This window comes from Triticum aestivum, chromosome 4A, assembly GCF_018294505.1.
Source record: "Triticum aestivum cultivar Chinese Spring chromosome 4A, IWGSC CS RefSeq v2.1, whole genome shotgun sequence".
Lineage (NCBI taxonomy): Eukaryota > Viridiplantae > Streptophyta > Magnoliopsida > Poales > Poaceae > Triticum > Triticum aestivum.
Genome location: NC_057803.1, coordinates 63,056,808 through 63,083,467, shown reverse-complemented (window position 1 = coordinate 63,083,467; position 26,660 = coordinate 63,056,808).

The following is a 26,660-nucleotide window of genomic DNA, read 5'->3' as shown; positions in this document are numbered from 1 at the left end:
AAGCACCGCTACAATATGATCGAGGTGGAATATGGTGGCAGGGGGCACCACACACGGCTAAGGAACGATCTCAAGGATCAACTTGTGTGTCTAGAGGTGCCCCCCTGCCTCCGTATATAAAGGATCCAAGGGGGGCTGGCCGGCCAAGGGGGGCGCGCCAGGAAAGTCCTACTCCCTCTGGGAGTAGGATTCTCCCCCACCCAAACCTAGTTGGAATAGGACTCCTTGAGGGGGAGAAAGAGAGAGAGGGGGGCCGGCCACCTCTCCTAGTCCTAATAGGACTAGGGAAGGGGGGAGGCGTGCGGCCACCTTGGGCTGCCCCTATCTCCTTTCCACTAAAGCCCACTAAGGCCCATATAGCTCCCGGGGGGTTCCGGTAACCTCCCGGTACTCCGGTAAAATCATGATTTCACCCAGAACACTTCCGATATCCAAACATAGGCTTCCAATATATCAATCTTTATGTCTCGACCATTTCAAGACTCCTCGTCATGTCCGTGATCACATCCGGGACTCCGAACTAACTTCGGTACATCAAAATGCATAAACTCATAATAACTGTCATCATAACGTTAAGCATGCGGACCCTACGGTTCGAGAACAATGTAGACATGACCGAGACACGTCTCCGGTCAATAACCAATAGCGGGACCTGGATGCCCATATTGGCTCCTACATATTGTATGAAGATCTTTATCGGTCAGACCGCATAACAACATACGTTGTTCCCTTTGTCATCGGTATGTTACTTGCCCAAGATTCGATCGTCGGTATCCAATACCTAGTTCAATCTTGTTACCGGCAAGTCTCTTTACTCGTTCCGTAATACATCATCTCACAACTAACATATTAGTTGTAATGCTTTCAAGGCTTATGTGATGTGCATTACCGAGAGGGCCCAGAGATACCTCTCCGACAATCGGAGTGACAAATCCTAATCTCGAAATACGCCAACCCAACATCTACCTTTGGAGACACCTGTAGAGCTCCTTTATAATCACCCAGTTACGTTGTGACGTTTGGTAGCACACAAAGCGTTCCTCTGGTAAATGGGAGTTGCATAATCTCATAGTCATAGGAACATGTATAAGTCATGAAGAAAGCAATAGCAACATACTAAACGATCGGGTGCTAAGCTAATGAAATGGGTCATGTCAATCAGATCATTCAACTAATGATGTGACCTCGCTAATCAAATAACAACACCTTGTTCATGGTTAGGAAACATAACCATCTTTGATTAACGAGCTAGTCAAGTAGAGGCATACTAGTGACACTAAGTTTGTCTATGTATTCACACATGTATTATGTTTCCGGTTAATACAATTCTAGCATGAATAATAAACATTTATCATGATATAAGGAAATAAATAATAACTTTATTATTGCCTCTAGGGCATATTTCCTTCACAAGGGGCAGCCGCGCCCCTCCCTATAGGGAGTCCAAATTGGACTAGGGAGGGGGGGCGCCCCCCTTTCCTTCTTCTCTTCCTCTCCCTTCCTTCCCCTTCTCCTCCTAGTGGGACTAGGAAAGGAGGAATCCTACTCCTACTAGGAGGAGGATTCCTCCTCCCTTGGTGCGCCACTAGGGCGAACCAGCCTCTCCCTTGCTCCTTTCTATACGGGAGCAGGGGCATCCAAGTACACACAAGTTGATCATTGATCCCTTAGCCGTGTGCGGTGCCCCCCTCCACCATAATCCACCTCAGTCATATCGTCGTAGTGCTTATGCGAAGCCCTGCGCCGGTAGTTTCATCATCACCGTCATCATGCCGTCGTGCTGATGAAGCTCTCCCTTGACACTCAGCTGGATCGAGAGTTCGTGGGACGTCACTGAGCCAAACGTGTGCAGATCGTGCAGGTGCCGTAGTTTTGGTACTAGGATCGGTCGGATTGTGAAGACGTATGACTACATCAACCGCGTTGTCATAACGCTTCCCCTTATGGTCTATGAGGGTACGTGGACAACACTCTTACCCACTCGTTGCTATGCATCACCATGATAGATCTTGCGTGTGCGTATGATTTTTTTTTGAAATTACTGCGTTCCCCAACAAAAAGGACTAAGGGTATGTTTCTCGTTTATGGAGGTGACAAAGAGCTCGTCGTAAACGGTTATGTCGATGCAAGCTTTGCCACTGATCTGGATGACTCTAAGTCACAAAACGGATACATATTTTTATTAAATGGTGGAGCTGTCAGTTGGTGCAGTTCCAAGCAAAGCGTCGTGGCGGGATCTACGTGTGAAGCGGAGTACATAGCTACTTCGGAAGCAACAAATGAAGGAGTCTGGATGAAGGAGTTCATATCCGATCTAGGTGTCATACCTAGTGCATTGGGTCCAATGAAAATCTTTTGTGACAATATTGGTGCAATTGCCTTGGCAAAGGAATCCAGATTTCACAAGAGAACCAAGCACACCAGGAGACGCTTCAATTCCATCTGCGATCAAGTCAAGGAGGGAGACATAGAGATTTGCAAAATACATACGGATCTGAATGTTGCAGACCCGTTGACTAAGCCTCTCTCACGAGCAAAACATGATCGGCACCAAGACTCCATGTGTGTTAGAATCATTACATTGTAATCTAGATTATTGACTCTAGTGCAAGTGGGAGACTGAAGGAAATATGCCCTAGAGGAAATAATAAAGTTGTTATTTATATTTCCTTATATCATGATAAATGTTTATTATTCATGCTAGAATTGTATTAACTGGAAACTTAGTACATGTGTGAATACATAGACAAACAGAGTGTCACTAGTATGCCTCTACTTGACTAGCTCGTTGAATCAATGATGGTTATGTTTCCTGACCATAGACATGAGTTGTCATTTGATTAACGGGATCGCATCATTAGAGAATGATGTGATTGACTTGACCCATCTGTTAGCTTAGCATGATGATCATTTAGTTTGTTGCTATTGCTTTCTCCATAATTTGTACATATTCCTATGACTATGAGATCGTGCAACTCCCGAATACCGGAGGAACACTTAGTGTGCTATCAAACGTCACAACGTAACTGGGTGTAAACCTGGCAATGGTTCTACAACTGAACCAAGCCTAAACCATAACCAACGGGTGTGGAGTTTGAACCAGAACTAAACCACACCTCAAATCATGGCGCAGAACCAAAACCAAACCAAACCGTATGTTCTGTCCACCTTAACCAAAACTGAACCACTCTTCAAACTTTGGGTTCAAACTAGTTCTTTGTTTTGGCTTGAAACCAAATCAAACTACTATTGTGTCCACCCGCCTCAGATAGTAGCAGTTGGTTGAAAAGGTGGACGGTGCAGGTCGTGGGCGTGTGATGGCGACATTGTACGTACCAGCTCTCCTCGTATGTTTGACTCGTTTCAGCAGGCCAACCTTTTCGTTCCTGTACTCGTATACATACGTACATGATGCCATGCATGACACGCAACCGAGAAAATGGATGGATGGATCGAATTGAGTACTAGCCAGCTAGCTGCCTAACACGGATTGCACTTGCACCAAGTCCATGAGCAGAACAAACATTTCTGCCAGTTGCACGCCTACCTTCGCTTGGACGCTTGTTTCTTTGCTGGCTCTCACCTGAACGACAAAACCAATCCAAGAACCGGTACTGAACCATGATTAGTAACTGTCAGCAACCAAACCAATTAGACCCACACCCACTCGTACCCAACTCATTCCTACGCAAACCAAAACCAAACTAAACTGATAACAACCTGAGTCCATCACAGCCCGAACCAATCAAGCCCACAGAAGAAAACCAAACTATTGGCCCAGTTAATCAAAACCATTGCCAGATTTAACTGGGTGACTATAAAGATGCTATATAGGTGTCTCCAATGGTGTTTGTTGAGTTGGCATAGATCGAGATTAGGATTTATCACTTCGAGTATCGGAGAGGTATCTCTGGGCCCTCTTGGTAAAGTAGATCACTATAAGCCTTACAAGCAATGTGACTAAGGAGTTAGTTGCGAGATGATGCATTACAGAACGAGTAAAGAGACTTGCCAGTAACGATATTGAACTAGGTATTGAGATACCGACGATCGAATCTCGGGCAAGTAACATACCGATGACAAAGGGAACAACATATATTGTTATGCGGTTTGACCGATAAAGATCTTCGTAGAATATGTGGGAGCCAATATGAACATCCAGGTTCCGCTATTGGTTATTGATCGGAGACGTGTCTCGGTCATGTTTACATAGTTCTCGAACCCGTAGGGTCCGCACGCTTAACGTTCGGTGACGATCGGTATTATGAGTTTATGTGTTTTGATGTACTGAAGGTAGTTTGGAGTCCCGGATATGACCACGGACATGACGAGGAGTCTCGAAATGGTCGAGACATAAAGATTGATATATTGGAAGGCTATGTTCGGACACCGGAAGTGTTCCGGGTGATTTCGGAGAAAATCGGAGTGCCGGAGGGTTATCGGACCCCCCCCCCCCCGGGGGAAAGTTGGGCCTTCATGGGCCATAGGGAAGTGGGGAGGCAGCCCACAAGGGGAGGCCCCCCCTTTCCTTCTCCTCTTCCTCTCCTTTCCTTCCTTCCCCTTCTCCTCCTAGTAGGACTAGGAAAGGAGGAATCCTACTCCTACTAGGAGGAGGATTCCTCCTCCCTTGGTGCGCCACTGGGGCCGGCCTGCCTCCCCCCTTGCTCCTTTATATACGGGGGCAAGGGGGCACCCCATAGACACACAAGTTGATTGCTTTTAGCCGTGTGCGGTGCCCCCCTCCACCATAATCCACCTCGGTCATATCATCGTAGTGCTTAGGCGAAGCCCTGCGCCGGTAGCTTCCTCATCACCGTCATCATGCCGTCGTGCTTACAAAGCTCTCCCTCGACACTCAGCTGGATCAAGAGTTCGTGGGACGTCACCGAGCCAAACGTGTGCAGATCACGGAGGTGCCGTACTTTCGGTACTAGGATCGGTCGGATCGTGAAGACGTACGACTACATTAACCGCGTTGTCATGACGCTTCGGCTTACGGTCTATGAGGGTATGTGGACAACACTCTTCCCCTCTCGTTGCTATGCATCAGCATGATGGATCTTGCGTGTGCATAGGAAAATTTTGAAATTACCGCGTTCCCAACAGCAATGATGATAATCCTCAAGTTACGAACCAAGTCCGTGTAATTGCTACCATTATCTTTCAACTTAGATTTCTCTAGGAACGCATTAAAATTCAATGGAACAACAGCACGGGCCATCTATCTACAACAACATAGACATGCAAAATACTATCAGGTACTAAGTTGATGTTAAATTAAAGTTCAATTAATCATATTACTTAGGAACTCCCACATAGATAGACATCCCTCTAATCATCTAAGTCCGATCATCACGTGAGATGGAGTAGTTTTCAATGGTGAACATTACTATGTTGATCATATCTACTATATGATTCATGCTCGACCTTTCGGTCTCAGTGTTTCGAGGCCATGTCTGCATATGCTAGGCTCGTCAAGTTTAACCCGAGTATTCCGCTTGTGCAAAACTGGCTTGCACCCGCTGTATGTGAATGTAGAGCTTATCACACCCGATCATCACGTGGTGTCTCGGCATGACGAACTGTAGCAACGGTGCATACTCAGTGAGAACACTTGTACCTTGAAATTTAGTGAGAGATCATCTTATAATGCTACCTCCGAACTAAGCAAAATAAGATGCATAAAGGATAAACATCACATGCAATCAATATAAGTGATATGATATGGCCATCATCATCTTGTGCCTTTGATATCCATCTCCAAAGCACCGTCATGATCACCATCGTCACCGGCTTGACACCATGATCTCTATCGAAGCATCATTGTCGTCTCGCCAACTATTGCTTCTATGACTATCGCTACCGCTTAGTGATAAAGTAAAGCAACTACATGGCGATTGCATTTCATACAATAAAGCGACAACCATATGGATCCTGCCAGTTGCCGATCACTCTGTTACAAAACATGATCATCTCATACAATAAAATTTAGCATCATGTCTTGACCATATCACATCACAACATGCCCTGCAAAAACAAGTTAGACGTCCTCTACTTTGTTGTTGCAAGTTTTACGTGGCTGCTACGGGCTGAGCAAGAATCGTTCTTACCTACACATCAAAAACCACAACGCGGTATAGTGATTGCTTTTTGATCTTCAGAAAGAACCCTGTTCATTGAATCCGATTCAACTAAAGTTGGAGAAACTGACACCCTCTAGCCACCTGTGTGCGAAGCACGTCGGTAGAACCAATCTCGCGTAAGCGTACACGTAATGTCGGTCTGAGCCGCTTCATCCAACAATACCATTGAATCAAGAATCAACTAGTGACAACAAGCAAAATATGTATATACCCACGGCCACAACTCCTTTGTGTTCTACTCGTGCATATAACATATAGACATAGACCTGGCTCGGATGCCACTGTTGGGGAACGCAGTAATTTCAAAAAAAATCCTATGCACATGCAAGCTCTATCTAGGTGATGCATAGCAATGAGAGGGGAGAGTGTTGTCAATGTACCCTCGTAGACCGTAAGCGGAAGCGTTATGACAACGCGGTTGATGTAGTCGTACGTCTTCACGATCTGACCGATCCTAGCACCGAAAGTACGACACCTCCGTGATCTGCACAAGTTCGGCTCGGTGACGTCCCACGAAATCTAGATCCAGCTGAGTGTCGAGGGAGAGATTCATCAGCACGACAGCGTGATGATGGTGATGATGAAGTTACCGACGCAGGGCTTCGCCTAAGCACTACAATGATATGACCGAGGTGGAAATCTGTGGAGGGGGGCACCGCACACGGCTAAACAATCAACTTGTGTGTTCTAGGGTGCCCCCTCCCCACGTATATAAAGGAGGGAGGGGGAGGCCGGCCGGCCTTCTCTAGGTGCGCCAATGGGGGAGGACTCCTCCTCCTAGTAGGAGTAGGACTCCCCCCTTTCCTAGTCCTACTAGGAATAGAAGGAAGAGGGAGAAGGAGAATGGAAAGGGGGGCCAGCCCCCTCACCCAATTCGGAATGGGCTTGGGGGGGGCGCTCCCTCCTAGGCCGCCTTCTCTTCTCTCCCACTAAGGCCCATTAAGGCCCATATACTCCGGGGGGGGGGGGAGGGGTTCCGGTAACCCCCGGTACTCCGGTAAATGCCCGAACTCACCCGGAACCATTCCGATGTCCAAACATAGCGTTCCAATATATCGATCTTTATGTCTCGGCCATTCCGATACTCCTCGTCATGTCCGTGATCATATCCAGGACTCCGAACAACCTTCGGTACATCAAAAACCATAAACTCATAATACCGATCGTCACCGAACGTTAAGCGTGCGGACCCTACGGGTTCGAGAACTATGTAGACATGACTGGGACTCATCTCTGGTCAATAACCAATAGCGGAACCTGGATGCTCATATTGGTTCCGACATATTCTATGAAGATCTTTATCGGTCAAATCGCATAACAACATACGTTGTTCCCTTTGTCATTGGTATGTTACTTGCCCGAGATTCGATCGTCGGTATCTCAATACCTAGTTCAATCTCGTTACCGGCAAGTCTCTTTACTCGTTCCGTAATGAAACATCCCGTAACTAACTCATTAGTCACATTGATTGCAAGGCTTATAGTGATATGCATTACCGAGAGGGCCCAGAAATACCTCTCCGATACACGGAGTGACAAATCCTAATGTCGATCTATGCCAACTCAACTAACACCATTGGATACACTTGTAGAGCATCTTTATAGTCACCCAGTTATGATGTGACATTTGATAGCACACTAAGTGTTCCTCCGGTATTCGGGAGTTGCATAATCTCATAGTCACAGGAACTTGTATAAGTTATGGAGAAAGCAATAGCAGTAAACTAAACGATCAAAGTGCTAAGCTAACGGATGGGTCAAGTCAATCACATCATTCTCTAATGATGTGAACCCGTTCATCAAATGACAACTCTTTCTCCATGGCTAGGAAACTTAACCATCTTTGATTAACGATCTAGTCAAGTAGAGGCATACTAGTGACACTCTGTTTGTCTATGTATTCAGACATGTACTAAGTTTTCGGCTAATACAATTCTAGCATGAATAATAAACATTTATAATGATATAAGGAAATAGAAATAACAACTTTATTATTGCCTCTAGGGCATATTTCCTTCAGTTACCTTGCTATTTTTATTTTTCAGATTATAAAAAATTATTTCTACCATCCATACTACACTTTTATCACCATCTCTTCGCCGAACTAGTGCACCTATACAACTTACCATTGTATTGAGTGTGTTGGGGACACAAGAGACTCTTTTATTATTTGGTTGCGAGGTTGTTTGAGAGAGACCATCTTCATCCTACGCCTCCCATGGATTGATAAACCTTAGGTCATCCACTTGAGGGAAAATTGCTACTGTCCTACAAAACTCTGCGCTTGGAGGCCCAACACGAGTCTACAAGAATAAGTTGTGTAGTAGACATCACTCTTCAAAAACAGCTACAACTAAACCTTTGCATCTGGAGCACATGAGGTATTGTTGAACATCGGATTTGAGAAGGCCCGTGACAAGGTTAAATGGCCTTTTCTATATCACATGATGCAACAAAAGGAATTTGGAGATGTATGGTGTGATTGGGTAATGAAGACTGTTAGGGGAGGAAGAGTGGTTGTGAAAGTGAATGATCAGTTGGCCATACTTTCCCACTTATAAGGGAAAGTACATGTTGTGTATATTTGAGCAAGTATCTGGGTTGAACTTTCATAAGAACAAGATATATTGTCTTGGGGGGTGTAAGGAGACTAGGATTTCAAGGCGATTTTTACTTGTGAAATCAAAGATTTGCCCTTCAAGTACCTTGGAATAACAGTGGATGTGAAGAGAGTTAATAATGCTTGGTGGGTGCCAGTTGAAGAAAAGGGTGAGAGAAAACTGGTAGGGTGGAAAACTGGAAATGCAACATGTTATCTGTTGTATACATAGTTACATTGACTAATTCTTGCCTCAGTAGCATACCCCTGTATATGCTATCTTTCTTGGAAGCACTAAAGGGGGTGCTAAAGAAAATGGACATCCCAAGAGCAAGGATGGTGTGGCAAGAGAGTAAAAACAAAAGGAAATACCATGTAGTTAAGTGGCCCAGTGTATGCATGCCTAAGGATTGTGAGGGCTTGGGTGTTCTGGATTTTGAAACCATGAACAAAAGTTGTTGGGGAACGCAGTAATTTCAAAAAAAAAAATCCTACACACACGCAAGATCCATCTAGGTGATGCATAGGAACGAGAGGGGAAGAATATGTCTACGTACTCTCGTAGACCGAAAGCGGAAGCGTTATGAAACGCGGTTGATGTAGTCGAACGTCTTCGCGATCCAACCGATCAAGTACCGAACGCACGGCACCTCCGCGATCTGCACATGTTCAGCTCGGTGACGTCCCTCGTACTCTTGATCCAGTTAAGGCCGAGGGAGAGTTTCATCAGCACGACGGTGTGATGATGGTGATGATGAAGTTACTGATGTAGGGCTTCGCCTAAGCACTGCAACAATATGACCGAGGTGGAAATCTGTGGAGGGGGGCACCGCAGACGGCTAAACAACCAACTTGTGTGTCTATGGGGTGCTTGATAATCCCCAAGTGCAAGGAATCATCATAGCAATTTCCAAAGGTGGAAGTGATAAGTATGGAGTGTCGAACCCACAAGGAGCTAAAGGTAAGATCAATATTCTCTCAAGCCCTATCTGCCACTGATACGACTCTACGTACACCGAACATTTGCTTCCAACTAGCAACGAGAAATAAAACTAGGTTGTGGGTATGAAGAGGATAACTTTGTATGATATTGGAGAGCTAAAATATAAAAGTAGGTGATGTTATCATGAAGTTAGAATATATTACTAAATATTAAAAATAGCGAGTGTGGAATAATGGTGGATCGGTGTGCGGAATTGTCCTAGGCAATCGTTAACAAGACCGGTAATCACTATTGCAGTTTCATATGAGGGAGAGGCATAAGATAGCATACTTTCTCTACTTGGATCATATGCACTTATGATTGGAACTCTAGCAAGCATCCGCAACTACTAAAGATCATTAAGGTAAAACCCAACCATAGAATTAAAGCATCAAGTCCTCTTTATCCCATACACAACAACCCCCTTACTCGGGTTTGTGTTTCAGTCACTCACGCAACCGACTATAAGCGAATCATAAACGTATTGCAACACCCTACAGCGGGAATCCCTCACGCTTGCGCGACACGGAGGGCACCATAGGACAGCACCAAAGTAAAACATACAACTCATACCAATCTAGATCATCAATCAACCAAAAGACAAAAGATATCTACTCAAAACATCATAGGATGACAACACATCATTGGATCATAATATGTGGCATAAAACACCATGTTCAAGTAGAGATTACAGCGGGGTGCGGGAGAGTGGACCGCGTAAATTAGATGAGGATGGTGATCATGATGGTGATGTTGATGAAGACGATCACCGTGGCGATGATTCCCCTCCCGATGGCACTCCGGTGCCACCAAGAGAGAGAAGGAGAGGTTCTCCCCCTTGTGCTTCCTCGTCCATGGCTTCCCCCTCTGGTCCTTGGCCTTCATGGTGATGATGTCCCCTCCGGGATCCTCCTCCATGCCCTCCGGTGATGATGACCCCCTCCGGCAGGGTGCCGGAGAGGGCCTAGATTGGTTTTCGGTGGCTACGGAGTCTTCTGACTGCGGAACTCCGGATCTAGGTTTCTTTCTGGAAGTTTTGGGTTATATAAGAGGTGTTGGAGTCCGGAACAAGGAAGGGGGGTCTCCGGGCTGTCCACGAGGCAGGGGAGCACGCCCCCACCCTCGTGGGCAGCCCGATACTCTTCTGGCCCAGTTCTTTTACTTCATGGTCTTCTTCTAATCCAAAAATAAGCTCCATCAAGTTTCGGGTCAACTGGACTCCGTTTGGTTTTCCTTTTCTGCGATACTCTAAAACATGGAAAAAACAAAAACTGGCATTGGGCTCTAGATTAATAGGTTAGTCCCAAAAACCATATAAATGCATATAAAACATCCAAGGTTGATAATATAATAGCATGAATACTTCATAAATTATAGATACGTTGGAGACGTATCAGTGCCCCCTTCCATCGTACATAAATGAGTGGAGGAGGGGAGGGCCGACCCTCTCTATGGCGCGCCCAAGGGGGAGTCCTACTCCCAGTAGGAGTAGGTTTGCCCCCTTTCCCTAGTTGGAGTTGGAGAAGAAGGAAGAGGGAGAAGGAGAGAAGGAAAGGGAGGCCGCCCCCCTCTCAATTCGGATTGGGCTTGGGGGGGCTGTCGGTGTCAAAACCGGCGGATCTCGGGTAGGGGGTCCCGAACTGTGCGTCTAAGGTCAATAGTAACAGGAGACAAGGGACACGATGTTTACCCAGGTTTGGGCCCTCTCTATGGAGGTAATACCCTACGTCCTGCTTGATTGATATTGATGAATATGAGTATTACAAGAGTTGATCTACCTCAAGATCGTAGTGGCTAAATGATACGTCCATTTTGCATCATGCTTTTATATCGATATTTATTGCATTATGGGTTGTTATTACACATTATGTCACAATACTTATGCCTATTCTCTCTTGTTTTACAAGGTTTACATAAAGAGGGAGAATGCCGACAGCTGGGATTCTGGGCTGGAAAAGGAGCAAATATTAGAGACCTATTCTGCACAACTCCAAAAGTCCTGAAACTACACGGAAGTCAATTTCAGAATATATAATAAATACTAAGAGCAAGAAGTTCACCAGGGGGGCACACCCTGCCCACGAGGGTGGGGGGCGCGCCCTACCCCCTGGGTGCGCCCCCTACCTTGTGGCCCCCTGGTGGCCCTCCGATGTACATCTTCTGCTATATGAGGTCTTTCGATGAGGAAAAAATAATAAGCCATCTTCTCGGACGAAACCGCCCATAGGCGGAACCTTGGTGGAACCAATCTAGGGCTCTGGCGGAGCTGTTCTGCCGGGGAAACTCCCCCCCGGGAGGGGGGAAATCATCGCCATCGTCATCACCAACGCTCCTCTCATCGGGAGAGGGCAATCTCCATCAACATCTTCACCAGCACCATCTCCTCTCAAAACCCTAGTTCATCTCTTTTATCCAATTCTTGTCTTCAAGTCCGGGATTGGTGCTAGTAGGTTGCTAGTAGTGTTAATTACTCTTTGTAGTTGATGCTAGTTGGTTTATTTGGTGGAAGATCATATGTTCAAATCCTATATGCATATTGATACCCCTCTGATTATGAACATGTTTATGTTTTGTGAGTAGTTACGTTTGTTCCTGAGGACATGGGAGAAGTCTTGCTATTAGTAGTCATGTGAATTTGGTATTCGTTCGATATTTTGATGAGATGTATGTTGCCTCTCCTCTAGTGGTGTTATGTGAACGTCGACTACATGACACTTCACCAGTATTTGGGCCTAGAGGAAGTCATTGGGAAGTAATAAGTAGATGATGGGTTTCTAGAGTGACAGAAGCTTAAACCCTAGTTTATGTGTTGCTTCGTAAGGGGCTGATTTGGATCCATATGTTTCATGCTATGGTTAGGTTTACCTTAATACTTTTGTTAGTTGCAGATTCTTGCAATAGAGGTTAATCATAAGTGGGATGCTTGTCCAAGTAAGGACAGCACCCAAGCACCGGTCCACCCACATACCAAATTATCAAAGTACCGAACGCGAATCATATGAGCGTGATGAAAACTAGCTTGAAGATATTCCCATGTGTCCTCGGGAGCGCTTTTCTCTATATAAGAGTTTGTCCAGGCTTGTCCTTTGCTACAAAAGGATTGGGCCACCTTGTTGCACTTTATTTACTTTTGTTACTTGTTGCTCGTTACAAATTATCCTATCACAAAACTATCTGTTACCACTTATTTCAGTACTTGCATAGAATACCTTGCTAGAAATCTCTTATCATTTCCTTCTGCTCCTCATTGTGTTCGACACTCTTACTTATCGAAAGGACTACGATAGATCCCCTATACTTGTGGGTCATCACTAAACCCTAGAGGTCTAGCTTGTATGGCTATGATAATGAATCTCCCCTATTGGAACTAAGTCCTCCGGTTTATATAGACACTGGAAGGATCTGGGGTTACACAAGGTCAGTTACAAAGAAGGGAATCTACATATCCGGTCGCCAAGCTTGCCTTCCATGCCAAGGAGAGTCCCATCCGGACATAGGTACAGTCTTCGGTCTTCGTATCTTCACAGCCCGTCAGTCCGGCCCATGGCTAATAGGCCGGACGCCCGAGGACCCCTTAGTCCAGGACTCCCTCAGTAGCCCCTGAACCTGGCTTCAATGACAAGATATTCGGCCGTAGTTCTGTCTTCGGCATTGCAAGGCGGGTTCCTCCTTCAGAACTCCAAAATAGTCCTCACACGAATTGATCGTGTCCGGATCTGTAACACACACCACACACAATCATAGAGAGAATATAATATTTTACGAATCCAGTTTGCTGATAATATTTTTTTACAATATGACATCACGTCTGCCCGGTCACTATATCAAACCGTTTTGTCTGCCATCCCGTGTTTCGAGATGCGGTTTCCATTGGCACGTCTTGTCAAAGCAGAGATCATGTCCCCTTATTACAGGATTCTCATCAATACGGGCGTGGGTAACCCAACCGTGCCGTTTACACAGCCCTCGGGAATAGGCGAGTTTTAAGGCGAGCAGGAAGGCGTTTGATATCGCTGCCCTTATAAGGAGATAAGAATCCCCTTTCTTCTCCCACGCCTTCTCTCTTCTTCTGCCTTTCCACTCTTGAGATCCAGCGCCCAAGTTCTCATCTGTTCCCACTCGAGAAAGCACTCAACCATGTACGGACCCGGAGGTCAAGACAAGTGGATGGCTTCCTCCATCAAGGAGGAGGACATCGCCAAGCTTCGGGCGGCCGGGTACCTGGCGAAGGAAATCGCCCACTGTCTTCCAGCCCAGGGTCAAATCATTCCCACGCCGAAGCCCAATGAGAGGGTATTATTCATCCCCCATTTCCTCCACGGGCTAGGGTTTCCACTCCACCCCTTCGTCCGTGGGATAATGTTCTACTACGGGATAGACTTCCACGACCTATCCCCAAACTCCTTCCTCAATATCTTGGTGTTTATCGTCGTGTGCGAGGCCTTCCTCCACATCCAACCCAACTTTGGGCTGTGGCTCAAAATCTTCAGTGTGAAGCCAAAGGTGGTGGATGGCCAGCACGCAGAGTGCAGGGGCGCCATGGTGAGCAAGCTCACCAATGTCTCTTGTCCAAAAGGCACATTCATGGAGTCTGTGAAGGAATGGCAGAAACAATGGTTCTACATTACCAAACCCCGCGATGCCACCTGGGCCGCGACTGCCGAATTCAACTCCGACGCTCCCGTGCGACTCACCTCCTGGGTCGAGAAGAGGTCGAACTGGTGTTCGTCAGACGAGCTGATTGCGCTGGAAATGCGCATTCAAAGCATGATCGATAGGGATATCAAGCTTGTCGACGTAATCCAAGTGATACTGGTGCGCCGGATCCTCCCCTACCAGAGCCAAAGCCACCCTCTATGGGGTTTCAACCCGAAAAAACACCACACCCTGGAGAGGCTCTTCGAAAGAACTCACGAAGATGCTTGGAAGTTGCTCTTCAAGGGCAACGAGATACCGCCGGCCACGGATTCGGACCGTGGTCACGACATAAATCACCTCCCCAATGAGGTATGTTATTTTCGACACATCCCCTACTTGCTTGTTTCAAGGACAATATCTAAGCTTTTATTATCGTCACTTTTTCAGCACTGGTTGAAGAGGGCGAAGCAGATCCGGTGTCCGACTCCCCTGCCTGAAGAACCAGTCATCCCGTGTTTAGCGAAGATGCTAGAGCCGGTGCCTTATAAGGCACCAGAGAAGAAGGCCACAAGAAAGGCCAAGGGGGTCCGGAGTGGCCCCCGCCACAAGGGCACTTCGGACGTGACGTCCGAAGACAAGACCCGTTCCCCTGCCGCCGAAGACGACGAGGATGATGAGGAGGAGGAAAGCGACTCCCCCCCTGATGGGGGTAGAATAAGAGGGCGGCCTCCACAATTCTGGAGGTGGAGGCACCCAAGAACGGGAAAGGCTCCCTCACGGATAACTCCGCATGGGACGTTGACAACAGTCCGGAGAGACGCCCCCGCACTAAGCCTCGGGCCACATCATAAGTGCTAAGACTTATATCCGCCTATAAAGTGTCTCCCCCTCATTGTATTAACATGATTGGTTATGTTATTGTAGTCCGGCCTACAACAGCTCCCCGCGATCCTCGTCAGGAGGCTCGCTGGATTCCAAGGCGATGGCTAGCGACTCACCGCCAGCCGCTCACTCCCCCAAGGCCAAGGATGATGTGGAGGTGCTGTCCTGAAGGACTGTGCTAGGCAGGGGAGATGCTCAGGAGGCGTCAGAAGGCGAAATCCCCATCGCCGGACACCAAGGGGAATCAATCCCCATGGGGACTGGTGGGGAGGGCCGTACTCAGTTTGACCCTCAGCCGGACTCAACTCCGGAGACTGAGGCTACTCCAGAATCTGGCACGCGACCTCCTTCGAAAGTAGGGGATGCCTGTTCGCCCGGTGACCCCTGTCCAACCAGGGGCACCGGATAATCTGCTGGAAGCGCTGCGAGGCGCTTCCATTGTGGATGAGCACTGTGTCCTTATGGGCACGGTAATTGAAAGGGTTCAGTCCGCCAAGAGCAGACTAACCGAAGCCTGGAGCAGCCTGTTGACAGGTTTTGAGGTAAGCAGCGCAAAAAGGAGAAAATCCCAATATAGACAGTAGCCCCTAAGACACTGTCCGGTGTTCGAAAAGAAAAAACCGGACAGAGGATCAATCTCCTATTGCAGGAAACTAACTAAATTTGTCTGAAATGTATGCGCATGCGTCGCTGTTAGCCGTGGCCTCGCATACTACCGTAGTCTCTGGACTGAAGCAGAAACTGGCGGATGCTGAGGAGGAGCTGGGCCAGGTGAAGAGGCAGCTCCAGGAAAAACAAGGTAAGTAATAACCTGTTATGGATTCAAAAAAGGGAAAATGATATGCAATGACTGAAATACCATGATGTGAATAGAGGCGACGACCGAGGTCGAGGCCCTGAAAGCGGCCCTGGTCAAAGGCGAGGGGAAGGCTGTCAAGGAGCAGGCCGCCCGTAAGAGGCTCAAGGCCCGGGTCAACAAAGTCCAACATGAGCTCCAGGACGCAGTGAGGAAGTGCGAGACCTTGGAGCACAATGCGCCGGCTCAAGAGGCCAAACTCGCCAAGGCTCGTAAGAGTGCGGAGACGGCCCAGATTGAAGCCCGGGTCGCCCTTCATGAGATCCAGGAGGCCCGGAAGATCATGGCGGGTAAGGCATTCAATATGCAAAGCAAGAGTGTGAAGAGGAAATTTCTTTTACTCACTCGGATTCGGAGTTCTCCAGGGGCCTTTGCTGATCTGCCACGCAGTGTGACCGATGCTATGGAGTTCTTCCGAGCCGAAGAAGGGAGCTCCACGGAGAAGCTGTTCTGGTTGTGCGCCAGAACATCCGGTGCCCTTCAGCGATTAGCTGAAACAGCTGGTCGACCTGCATAGGGTGGCCGAACTGGCCAAGAAGGATATGATAATCCGGCTGTGGCCAGCCGAAGCTATTCCTAGCAGCTACTTCGGCCTCGTGAAGAAGCTGGTGGATGCCTGTCCTCGGCTAGATGTCATCAAGCGGCCCGTCTGCATCGAGGGCGCGCGTCTGGCCTTCGCTTATTGCAAGGTCTGGTGGGAGACGCTGGCCACTGTCAAGTTAGCGACCGGGGGGCCGCCGGAGGGAAAGGAGCACCACACACCTGAGCGATACTTCGGTGATGTCTTAGAGGGGTCCCGCATTGTTGCGGATCATTGTGCGAAGGACACCATCTTTGAATGAATTTATTCGAGCTCCCTCTGCCTTGTATGATGAAACAAAGTGTTTATGCAATATAATGCTTATTATGTTTTTAAATTTTTACTTCCTGTGCGGCCGTGTTGTATGAAATCTGAGGGTTAACCAGACATCGGCTTCTGCCCCCATGTAGGTAGTACGGGGGTGTTCGGGATGGAATCTAAACAATCTTGATCCAATTAGATGGTCCTTGAAGGAGTTGTTTAGCGCAACGAATCAGGCAACCGGACTATGCGGCTGTAATGCCCTCACTTAGCCATAGGAGTGCAACAATAAAAACATGAGCGCAGCCCCTAGTATCTGAACTAGAGTGCTATAAGCGTCTGATCGGGAAGTACCAATCCTTCACGTAATGCGGAAGAAATCTCCAACGATTTGCAACCTCCGAACAGCTGACCGGCTCTCGCCGCATCATGACAGTCAGTTTTTGGCTTTCTCTACTGAGGTGCTCCTTTGGATAAACCAAGGCACAATCGTAGTAGTTCTCCCTTTACTACCTTAGCCAATATAGCGGAACGTAAGGTAGCAAGCACAGGAGCCGGGCAACCCAACTATTGACCAAATACATGATTCAGAGCCAATGCATATAATGCTAAATTCGGGGTGCCGAACTATACTTATAAAAAGTGTTCGGACTTTTGTCGCCGTAATGTGGGGTGCTATGAAGCCCCTGGCAAACATCAAGCGTACCAAAGTGTACAGGTGCTACCTGATAGGATTATCCACAGGGGAGCTGAAAAAAAAGAAAACAGAAAAGGTACGAAGGTAAAAAGCTGGAGTCCTACAGCTCCAGACGCAGACTGTTCTCATTGTAATTTAATTAGTATATCAAGGCACATTGATACAGGTAGTGCAATAAGAAACAGGCTATTTGACATGCCGAAACCAAGGGAGAGCTGCACGCAGGTCTTGAAAAATAGGTAGAGTTATCGTTAACGGAATCACCTAAAAAGTCCCCCATATGACTGCGTTTCTCGCCGTCTTGGTGTGTTTATCCTTCGAGAGGACCGATGACCAGACCACCAGATGGTGCCTGTGGGATTGAGACCTGAAAAGGAAACAAGTAAACGTGAAAGTATGTGTGTATCCGATGTCGATTGAACCGTACTACGGACCACAAGCTAGCTATGCCTCCGTCGATGCCCATGGGATTTTGAGTGCGTACTTATGTACGTGCGGCACGAATGCCACCACTTGATCGGGACAGGGATAGGGGCCGGATTGCTAGTCGAGCTCTTGACGAGCCGAGCTCTCCTGCTGCAGAGTAGTTCGGACCCTGTTAACGGTGTCCATGGGCTTGGCAGCTAAATTAAGGTTCTGCTTGAGAAGGCCGCTCTGTACTTCTGCTACTAAGGCAGCTGTGTGCTCTTCTGTACGGAGGGAGCGTTCCGTATTTCCGTTGATTGTTATGACGCCACGTGGACCGGGCATCTTGAGCTTGAGATAAGCATAGTGTGGTACTGTGTTGAATCGAGCAAACACAGTTCGTCCGAGCAGTGTGTGATAACCGCTGCGGAAGGGAACGATATCGAAGATTAACTCCTCGCTTTGGAAGTTGTCCCGAGATCCGAACACAACCTCTAGTGTGATTGAGCCCGTACAACGGGCCTCTACACCTGGTATGACTCCTTTGAAGGTAGTCCTGGTGGGCTTGATCCGAGATGGGTTAATGCCCATTTTTCGCGCTGTATCCTGATAAAGCAGATTGAGGCTGCTACCTCTGTCCATAAGGACGCGAGTCAGGTGGAACCCATCAATTATTGGGTCTAGGACCAGTGCGGCTGAGCCACTGTGACGGATACTGGTCGGATGATCCCGGCGATCAAAAGTGATCGGGCATGACGACCATGGATTAAATTTTGGGGCAACTGGCTCAATCGCGTAGACGTCCCTGAGTGCACGCTTGCGCTCCTTCTTGGGGATGTGGGTAGAGTATATCATGTTCACCGTTTGACCTGAGGGGGAAACTTCTTCTGTCCCCCTGTGTTCGATTGCTGGGTCTCTTCGTCATCGTCCTCGCTTTGCGATCCCTTTTCCCTGTTTTCGGTGTTTAATTTGCCGGCCTGTTTAAAAACCCAGCAATCTCTATTTGTATGATTGGGTGGTTTGTCTGGGATGCCATGAATCTGGCATGGACGATCAAGTATGCGGTCCAAGCTGGATGGGCCTGAATTGTTCTTTTGGAACAGCTTCTTCCGCTGACCGGACTTAGAGCCCCTGAATCCGGCATTGACTGCCGTGTCCTCGGTGTTATCACTGTTGTTTCGACGCTTGTATCTATTGCGTCGAGACTTGTCTTTGCTAGTTTTAGCTTTAGGGGTGCCGGCGTCGCTTGCATTGTTTTTGCTACGGGCCAACCAACTGTCCTCGCCCGCACAAAAGCGGGTCATGAGTGTCGTGAGGGCTACCATGGATTTTGGCTTTTCTTGGCCGAGGTGGCGAGCGAGCCATTCATCGCGGATGCTGTGTTTGAAGGCTGCTAGGGCTTCGGCATCCGGACAATCAACAATTTGGTTCTTTTTAGTTAAGAACCTAGTCCAGAATTTCCTGGCGGACTCTCCGGGCTGTTGAACTATATGGCTTAAGTCATCAGCGTCCGGAGGTCGAACATATGTACCTTGGAAGTTATCGAGGAAGGCCTCTTCCAAGTCCTCCCAGCTGCCAATAGAATTTGCAGGTAGACTGTTGAGCCAGTGCCGAGCTGGCCCCTTGAGTTTTAAAGGGAGGTATTTGATGGCATGGAGGTCATCTCCGCGGGCCATATGAATATGGAGAATGAAGTCTTTGATCCACACCGCGGGGTCCGTGGTTCCATCGTATGATTCTATATTCACGGGTTTGAACCCTTCTGGGAATTCATGATCCAGAACCTCATCAGTGAAGCAATGAGGGTGTGCAGCACCTCTATATTGGGACGTATCGCGACGTAGCTCTAATGGAGTCCGTCTGCAGTTTTCAGCCCGTGCATGACTAAGTTTGTCACGTCCGAACAGGTGGCCGTCGTCGCGTGTCGAGGCACGTCCTCACGATACATAGATTGATCTAGTATGTCCTGCTTTATTGTTCAGGTTTTGCCGGAGGTCATATGTATGACCGTAGGCTAATTTACCTCTACTTGTGCGATGAGGCGGGGCTGGTTGGTGTTCGACGTGAGTTGTCGTTTTGTCCCGACCACATGGTGGTCGGCCAGCCGCATTGTACGATGGAGGTATGTATGCCGGCGCCTCCTCGTCAAACTGAGGTAGCAACTTTGGGTAGCTTTTGGTTGGGCGCCTGAGGCAGTATTCTTCGGCTGCTAGGACATCGGTCCATTTATCATTGAGCAGATCTTGGTCAGCTTGAAGCTGCTGCTGCTTCCTTTTCAGGCTCCTTGAAGTGGCGATTAGCTGGCACTTGAAGCGCTCCTGCTCGAGAGGTTCCTCGTACACGATGAAATCATCGGTGCCGAGGCTCACCTCATCCTCGGAGAGCGGAAGATAACTTCCGTCCTCTGAGTCTTCATTCGTGGCCTGCTTACCAGGGCTAGCCTACCCATCTTCCCATTCATCTTGTTCATTAGCTATTTCAATGGGGTCTTCGTTGTCTTCGGCACCTTCTGGAGTATTATCCTCTCATGTGCCGGTGTTGTTGTCTTTACTGCGGCATGACTTAGAGCGGCGCCGCTGACGCCGGCGCTTGGATTGTATTTCGGAAGGTTTATCCTTGGCTGGATCTTCCTTGTCATTGCCGCTGTTCTCCTTTGGTGCATCCACCATGTATACATCATACGAGGAAGTGGCTGTCCAACGTCCGGTAAACGGCGGGTTCTGGGCCTCTTCTTCTCCGGCATCGTTGTCCATACCGTCGATGTCCTCGGAGTCGTAATCAAGTGTGTCGGTCAAATCCTCGACCGTGGAGATGAAGTGGATGGCGGGTGGGAAGAAAAATTCTCCACCATCAGCCCCTAGTTCGAACCGAATATAGTTCGGCTGTGAGTCCTTTGCCAAGGACAGTTTCTTTAACGAGTTTAGCACATCGCCCAAAGGCGAGTGCTGGAAGATGTTTGTGGCGCTAAACTCAAAGATCAATAAACGACCAAGTTTGGCGTCCGCGGGCTCACGTGGCTTGGAACTTACGGACGGAGACGAGTCCGGAGTTCCGGTGACAAAGATGTCATGAGAGGTTAAGTCTATGTGTGGCTCCAACGCCGTAGAATCTGTGGCCTCCGTGGTGGGGTTGATCCTCCCGTCCTCGGATGGTGCAGTCTGCTCCGGCTCCACGGCCAGAGCGGTTGTTGGATTTCGGGTTCTGGTTGACCCTTGAGGTTCGAACACTGGGGTGCGCGCGGAGATTTCGCCTTCTACCTACCTGCACCCCTCCGCCCTGCTAAGATCTAAGCTATGGAAAGAACAGCACAAGAGACACAGGGTTTATACTGGTTCGGGCCACCGTTGTGGTGTAATATCCTACTCCAGTGTGTGGTGTGGTGGATTGCCTCTTGGGATGATGGTGATGAGCAATACAAGGAAGAACAGCCTCGCGAGGGTCTGTTCTTGGCTGGGGGGATGAACTGCTAGGAGGGGTTCAGTTACCCTTTTCTCTCTCTCTCTCTTCGATTCTCTCTCCGATTTCCATCCCTCTACCCTGTGGGTGGCTAGTCCTATTTATAGGCAAAGGCCCTGGGCCTCTTCCCAAATATTGAGCGGGAAGGGCGCCAACAATTGGCCATTTTGAAGGGGAACATCTCGTACACTTATCCTGACTAAAGTTGGTCCTCGCCTGCCAAAGGCTCTGGTGGTGACGCTGGCTTGGGCTCCACAATGACTTCCTCCCTGCCGTTGGACTGGTCTTGGTCTCGTTGCACCGAAACGGGTGCCTTTGCTTGATGCTCTCGCCTGCGCTTGCTCCCTTTGCACCAAAGAGGAAAGGAGGACACTGCGCGGGCTCGCGCCCGTCTGGCACCCTTGGTCGTCATGGCTTGTGTCACGGGCACCTCGTGAGGTACCCCGCCTTGATCTCTCCGCTTCCTCGCGAGCCAGCCTGATGAGGCCGTGCCTAAGGAAGCTTTGTGTCGTCCGCCCCGCGAGGCTTGGCCCCTCGCGAGGGTCTTGGGTCTATGTTGATGAAGATGGGCCGCGCTGGGCCCCCTTTTGAGCCACGCCGCAGGCCGCAGGTAGGCAAGTCTGGGGACCCCCGTTCCCAGAACACCGACAGTAGCCCCCGGGCCCAAGGCGCATCCGGACTTGGCCGTGCAGAGAGGCGAAAGGGCAAGAGCGAAGCGCCGCGGGCCCTAACAACCTGTGGCCTTGGGCGCCGCGTGGAGGTTGTTTGGACGTGGGCGTCTCCACTTCCCCACGGCGCCTCGTCAACTGCACGGATTGGACAAGTCCCTGCATGCAAAGCGAGTCATGATTATCTGCGATCGTGGAGGCCAACGGTTGGCCCTTGCCGGCTATAAGTACGGACCGGCGTGCCCTTCCAGTTCATCTCCCCTTGCTTCTCCTTCTTCTTCATGACCCAGTCGAGGAGGTTCTCGGCCGCAGAGAAGGGGAAGGCTCGCCAGGTTGAGCCTGCCTCTCCCCCGCCCAAGCGCGGCCGAGGGCGCCCTCGCAAACATCCTGTGGCCACCACGGCAGCTCCCCGCGGCCGTGGAGACGATTTCCAACATGGTGTCGGGCGGACTGCTGCGGCAGGGGGCGTGCTTCGGTCGCGCGTTCCCCTAGGCCGCGCTTTCGCGCTTCAGAGGTGCTGCCGGAGTTCGTTGTGTGGTCGGCGGAGCCGACTAGCACCCGACTTCAACTTCCTCGCTTCCTCCTCGGCGAGCTCCCGGCCGGCGCCCCGGGCGGCCTCTGGCTTCAGGCACACGGCTGCTGCAGCCGGGCCTCATGGGCTTCACTGGAGGTCTCCGCAGCCGAGAGCCTGGCCTTGACCCGTGGTTGGCAGACGTTTGCCCGCGCGCGTGGCCTGAGCCGTCGGTGCACCCTGCACTTCAAGTTTGACGGCGATGCCACCCTCTACGTGAAGGTGTTTGGGGAAGATGGTCGCCGCGCAGGGTGCTGCCCTGAGGACGACGACCGCGGCCGGGAACTCATCCCCGGCGATGATGGAGAGGACAGCGCTCGCGTGATTGGCGGCGCTCAGGATTCCCCAAGCTTCACCGGTTCTTCTTTAGGCGGCGACTCTTCTAGCGGTGGCCGCGGTCAGCCTCCACGCCGTCGTACCTGCTTGGGAGGTGGTAGTGTGTCTGCCCGCCGTCGCGCCTCAGTGAAGCGCGAGAGGGAGTCTGCCTGAGCCCCGGAGGCAGCTCGAGTCTTCCCTGCAGGCCGGTGTGAGGCGAGCTGCGCCTGATTTGTTCTTTCGTTTACTTTTTCCTGCGTAAAAAGACAGTAGCATGGAGCCCGGCGGGGGCGTGTTTGGGTTATTGTTGTTAATCATCGCTTTGCTTCCGTTATCGTGCCTTCCGGCTACGTGCCCGCGCGTGGATAGTTCCCGGCCCCAGCCGTGGGGGGCGACCGACCTAGGCCCTGTGTTCGTGTCGCGGTGCCCGTGGGGCACGGACTGGAGGGGTGCTCCTGTAATGGACCCAGGTCACGAAACCTTTGAACAACTAGGACAGGAACACTCGCGAGGGTGCTCGGCTGCCCCCCTCGCGAGGCCTTGCATAAGAGAAATCGAGGCAGGAGAGTGAAAAGTCGAAGAACCACAAGCCAGAGAAGGCAACAGCTTCAATAAAACTTCGAATGAGAATGAACAAGCCAACTGCGGAAAGCAAATGAAAAAGCCGCGTCCGACACCTAATCTAGTCTTCGACGTCTTCTCACCAGCACGGAGCTAAGTGCTGCCACTGGGCGTGGGAGGGAGCCCCAGGGCCTGAGGCCGGCGCTCCTGAGACTCCGGGGCGTGTACAGCCCCAACTCATTATTACGTGAGAGTGTCACGGGCGGCAAGCTTCACAGGCATTCGCCTTCTTCACAGGCTCTAGGCCTTTTCCAAAACATGACAGCTTCATAGGCATTCACCTTCTTCACAGGCTCTGGGCCTTTTCCAAAACGCGACAGCTTCACAGGCATTCGCCTTCTTCACAGGCTCTGGGCCTTTTCCAAAATGCGACAGCTTCACAGGCATTCGCCTTCTTCACAGGATCTGGGCCTTTTTAGGGGTAGAACCTCCGGAGGTGCTGGATGTTCCATGCGTTCTGGACCGGCACCCCCTCCTGAGTCTCCAAGCGCGCGGAGCTGGGCCTGGAAACATGAACAACCTTGAACGGGCCCTCCCACATGGGAGAGAGCTTATGCAGTCCCTCCCTGGAGAGAACCCGCCTGAGCACGAGGTCTCCTACCTCGAGAGTTCTGGGGCGGATGTTGCGGCAGTGATATCGTCGCAGTGCTTATTGGTACCTCGCCGCTCGCAGCGCGGCTTCTCGGCGACGTCCCTCCCCCAGCACGAGGTCCATCCCCCGCATGGCGTCTTGCTGTGCCTTGTCGAATGCCAGGACCCGCGCGGAGCAACGTCTGACCTCGTGAGGGAGGACCGCTTCGGCTCCGTAGACCAGGAAGAACGGGGTCTCTCCAGTCGGCTTGGTCGCGGTTGTGCGGATGGACCACAACACGGACTGAAGCTCGTCGTACCAACCTCTGCCGCAGGCCTCCAGCTTCTTCTTGAACGTCTTGGTCTTGTGGCCCCTCAAGACCTCTGCGTTGGCTCGCTCGGCCTGGCCGTTGCTTCGGGGGTGCGCCACTGAAGCGTAGCATATCTGCGTTCCAAGGTTAGCACAGTATGTTTTGAAGAGGTTACTAGTGAACTGCGAACCGTTATCTATGATGATGCGGTTCGGCACCCCGAACCGGCTCACGATGCCCCTGATGAACTTGACCGCGGAACCCGCAGGGATGGTGCGGACGGCCTCTACTTCATCCCACTTGGTGAACTTGTCCATGGCGACGTAGAGGTAGCGGTAGCCCCCTGGCGCCCGAGGAAACGGGCCTAGGATGTCCAGCCCCCAGACTGCGAATGGCCACGAAAGGGGTATAGTCTGCAGGCCTCCTGCCAGCTGATGGATCTACTTGGCATGGAACTGGCAGGCCTCACAAGCTTTCACCAGTTCGACGGCGTCATTGAGTGCGGTGGGCCAATAAAACCCACTGCGGAACGCCTTGCCGACGAGGGTCCGTGATGATGAATGATGTCCACAGTCTCCGCCGTGTATATCTTCCAGCAGTTCCTTTCCTTGCTCCCTGGAGATGCAGCGTTGGGGCACACGTTGAGGTGATGCTCGATTACGCTCCTAGGGATCCCCGCCAACTGGTCAGGCTCCCAAGAGAATACCTTCTTGTTTGCGCGCAGGAACCTGACCAGGGCCTCCTCCTGCTCGGGCTCGAGGTTGGCACCTATGGTGAAAGTGGCATTGGTGGACCCGTCCTCATCGACGGGTATCTGCTTGGTTTCTGCCTTGTCTTGGGTGAACAACTGTTTCTTCTTGGCGGGTGCAGCCCCCTTGGGCTCGGGGGTCTCCGAGTCGGCGGGCTGTGCCGATGCCGCCGTCTTGAAGGCGAGCTTGAGCACTCGCAGTGCGTTCCGGTGTCCCCGTGCACGGTGAGGACACCACTGCTCCCGGGCATCTTCATGAGGTTGTACGCCGGGTGCGTCGCGACCATGAATTGGGCCAGCGCTGGGTAGCCGAGGATGGCGTTGTAGGGGAGGCCGATGGGGGCGATGTCGAAGTCGACCAGCTCCATGCGGAAGTTGTTGTAGGTGCCGAAGGTTACTGGGAGCCGGATCTGTCCCAAGGAGCTGGATGATCCGCCCCCAACGCCTGAGAAGGGCCGGCTGGGTTGCAGCCGTTCCAGGGGTATGCAGAGGAGGTTGAAGGCCTCAACCGAGAGCATGCTGAGGCCCGCACCGCCATCGATGAGAGTTCTGGTGATGGCCACCTGGCAGATGGTGGGGGTGCACAGCATGGGGAGTGCACCCGAGTAGGCCGAGTTGGAGGGGTGGTCCTCCGAGCTGAAGGTCAGGCCGGCCTTGGGTGCCGCCCGGTCCGGGAGAGCCCCCTGCCGCGTGGAAGCGGCGCTGACCCGGCGGATGAACGGCTTGACGTGGTGACTTGTAGGCGGCGCCTGCGAGCCGCCCAGGAGGGCCGTGACGACCGGGGGTGTTGGTGTAGCATGGTGGGCGGGGAAGAGGCTGCGGAGCTCTTCCCAAGAGGCCACGGAGGTTGCCGGCAGGTGGAGCAGCCATGCGCGCGGAGCGCCGGTGAGGGCCATGGGGAGCCAGTTGGCCATGACCCTATCGTCACCTCCAGCTTCGAGGATGGCCTCCTCGTACGCCAGCAAGAAGGCCGGTGGAACAGTCGCGCCGCTGTAGTGCAGCGGCATCGTTGGCCTGAACTTGTCCGGCCACCGTGCCCGTTGCAGGGCTGGGGCCAGGGCTTGGAGTCCCCTGGCCCTCGTGCTGGCGCTGGCGGCCAGAGCGGGTGACGCGCTACTCATCGCGAGGCAGGTCGTGGCGGTGGCGGAAGGGAAAACTCCGGCGCACCCCTACCTGGTGCGCCAAATGTCGGATTTCGGGTTCCAGCTGACCCTTGAGGTTCGAACACTGGGGTGCGCACGGAGATTTTGCCTTCTACCTACCTGCACCCCTCCGCCTCGCTAAGATCTAAGCTATGGAAAGAACAGCACAAGAGACACAGGGTTTATACTGGTTTGGGCCACCGTTGTGGTGTAATA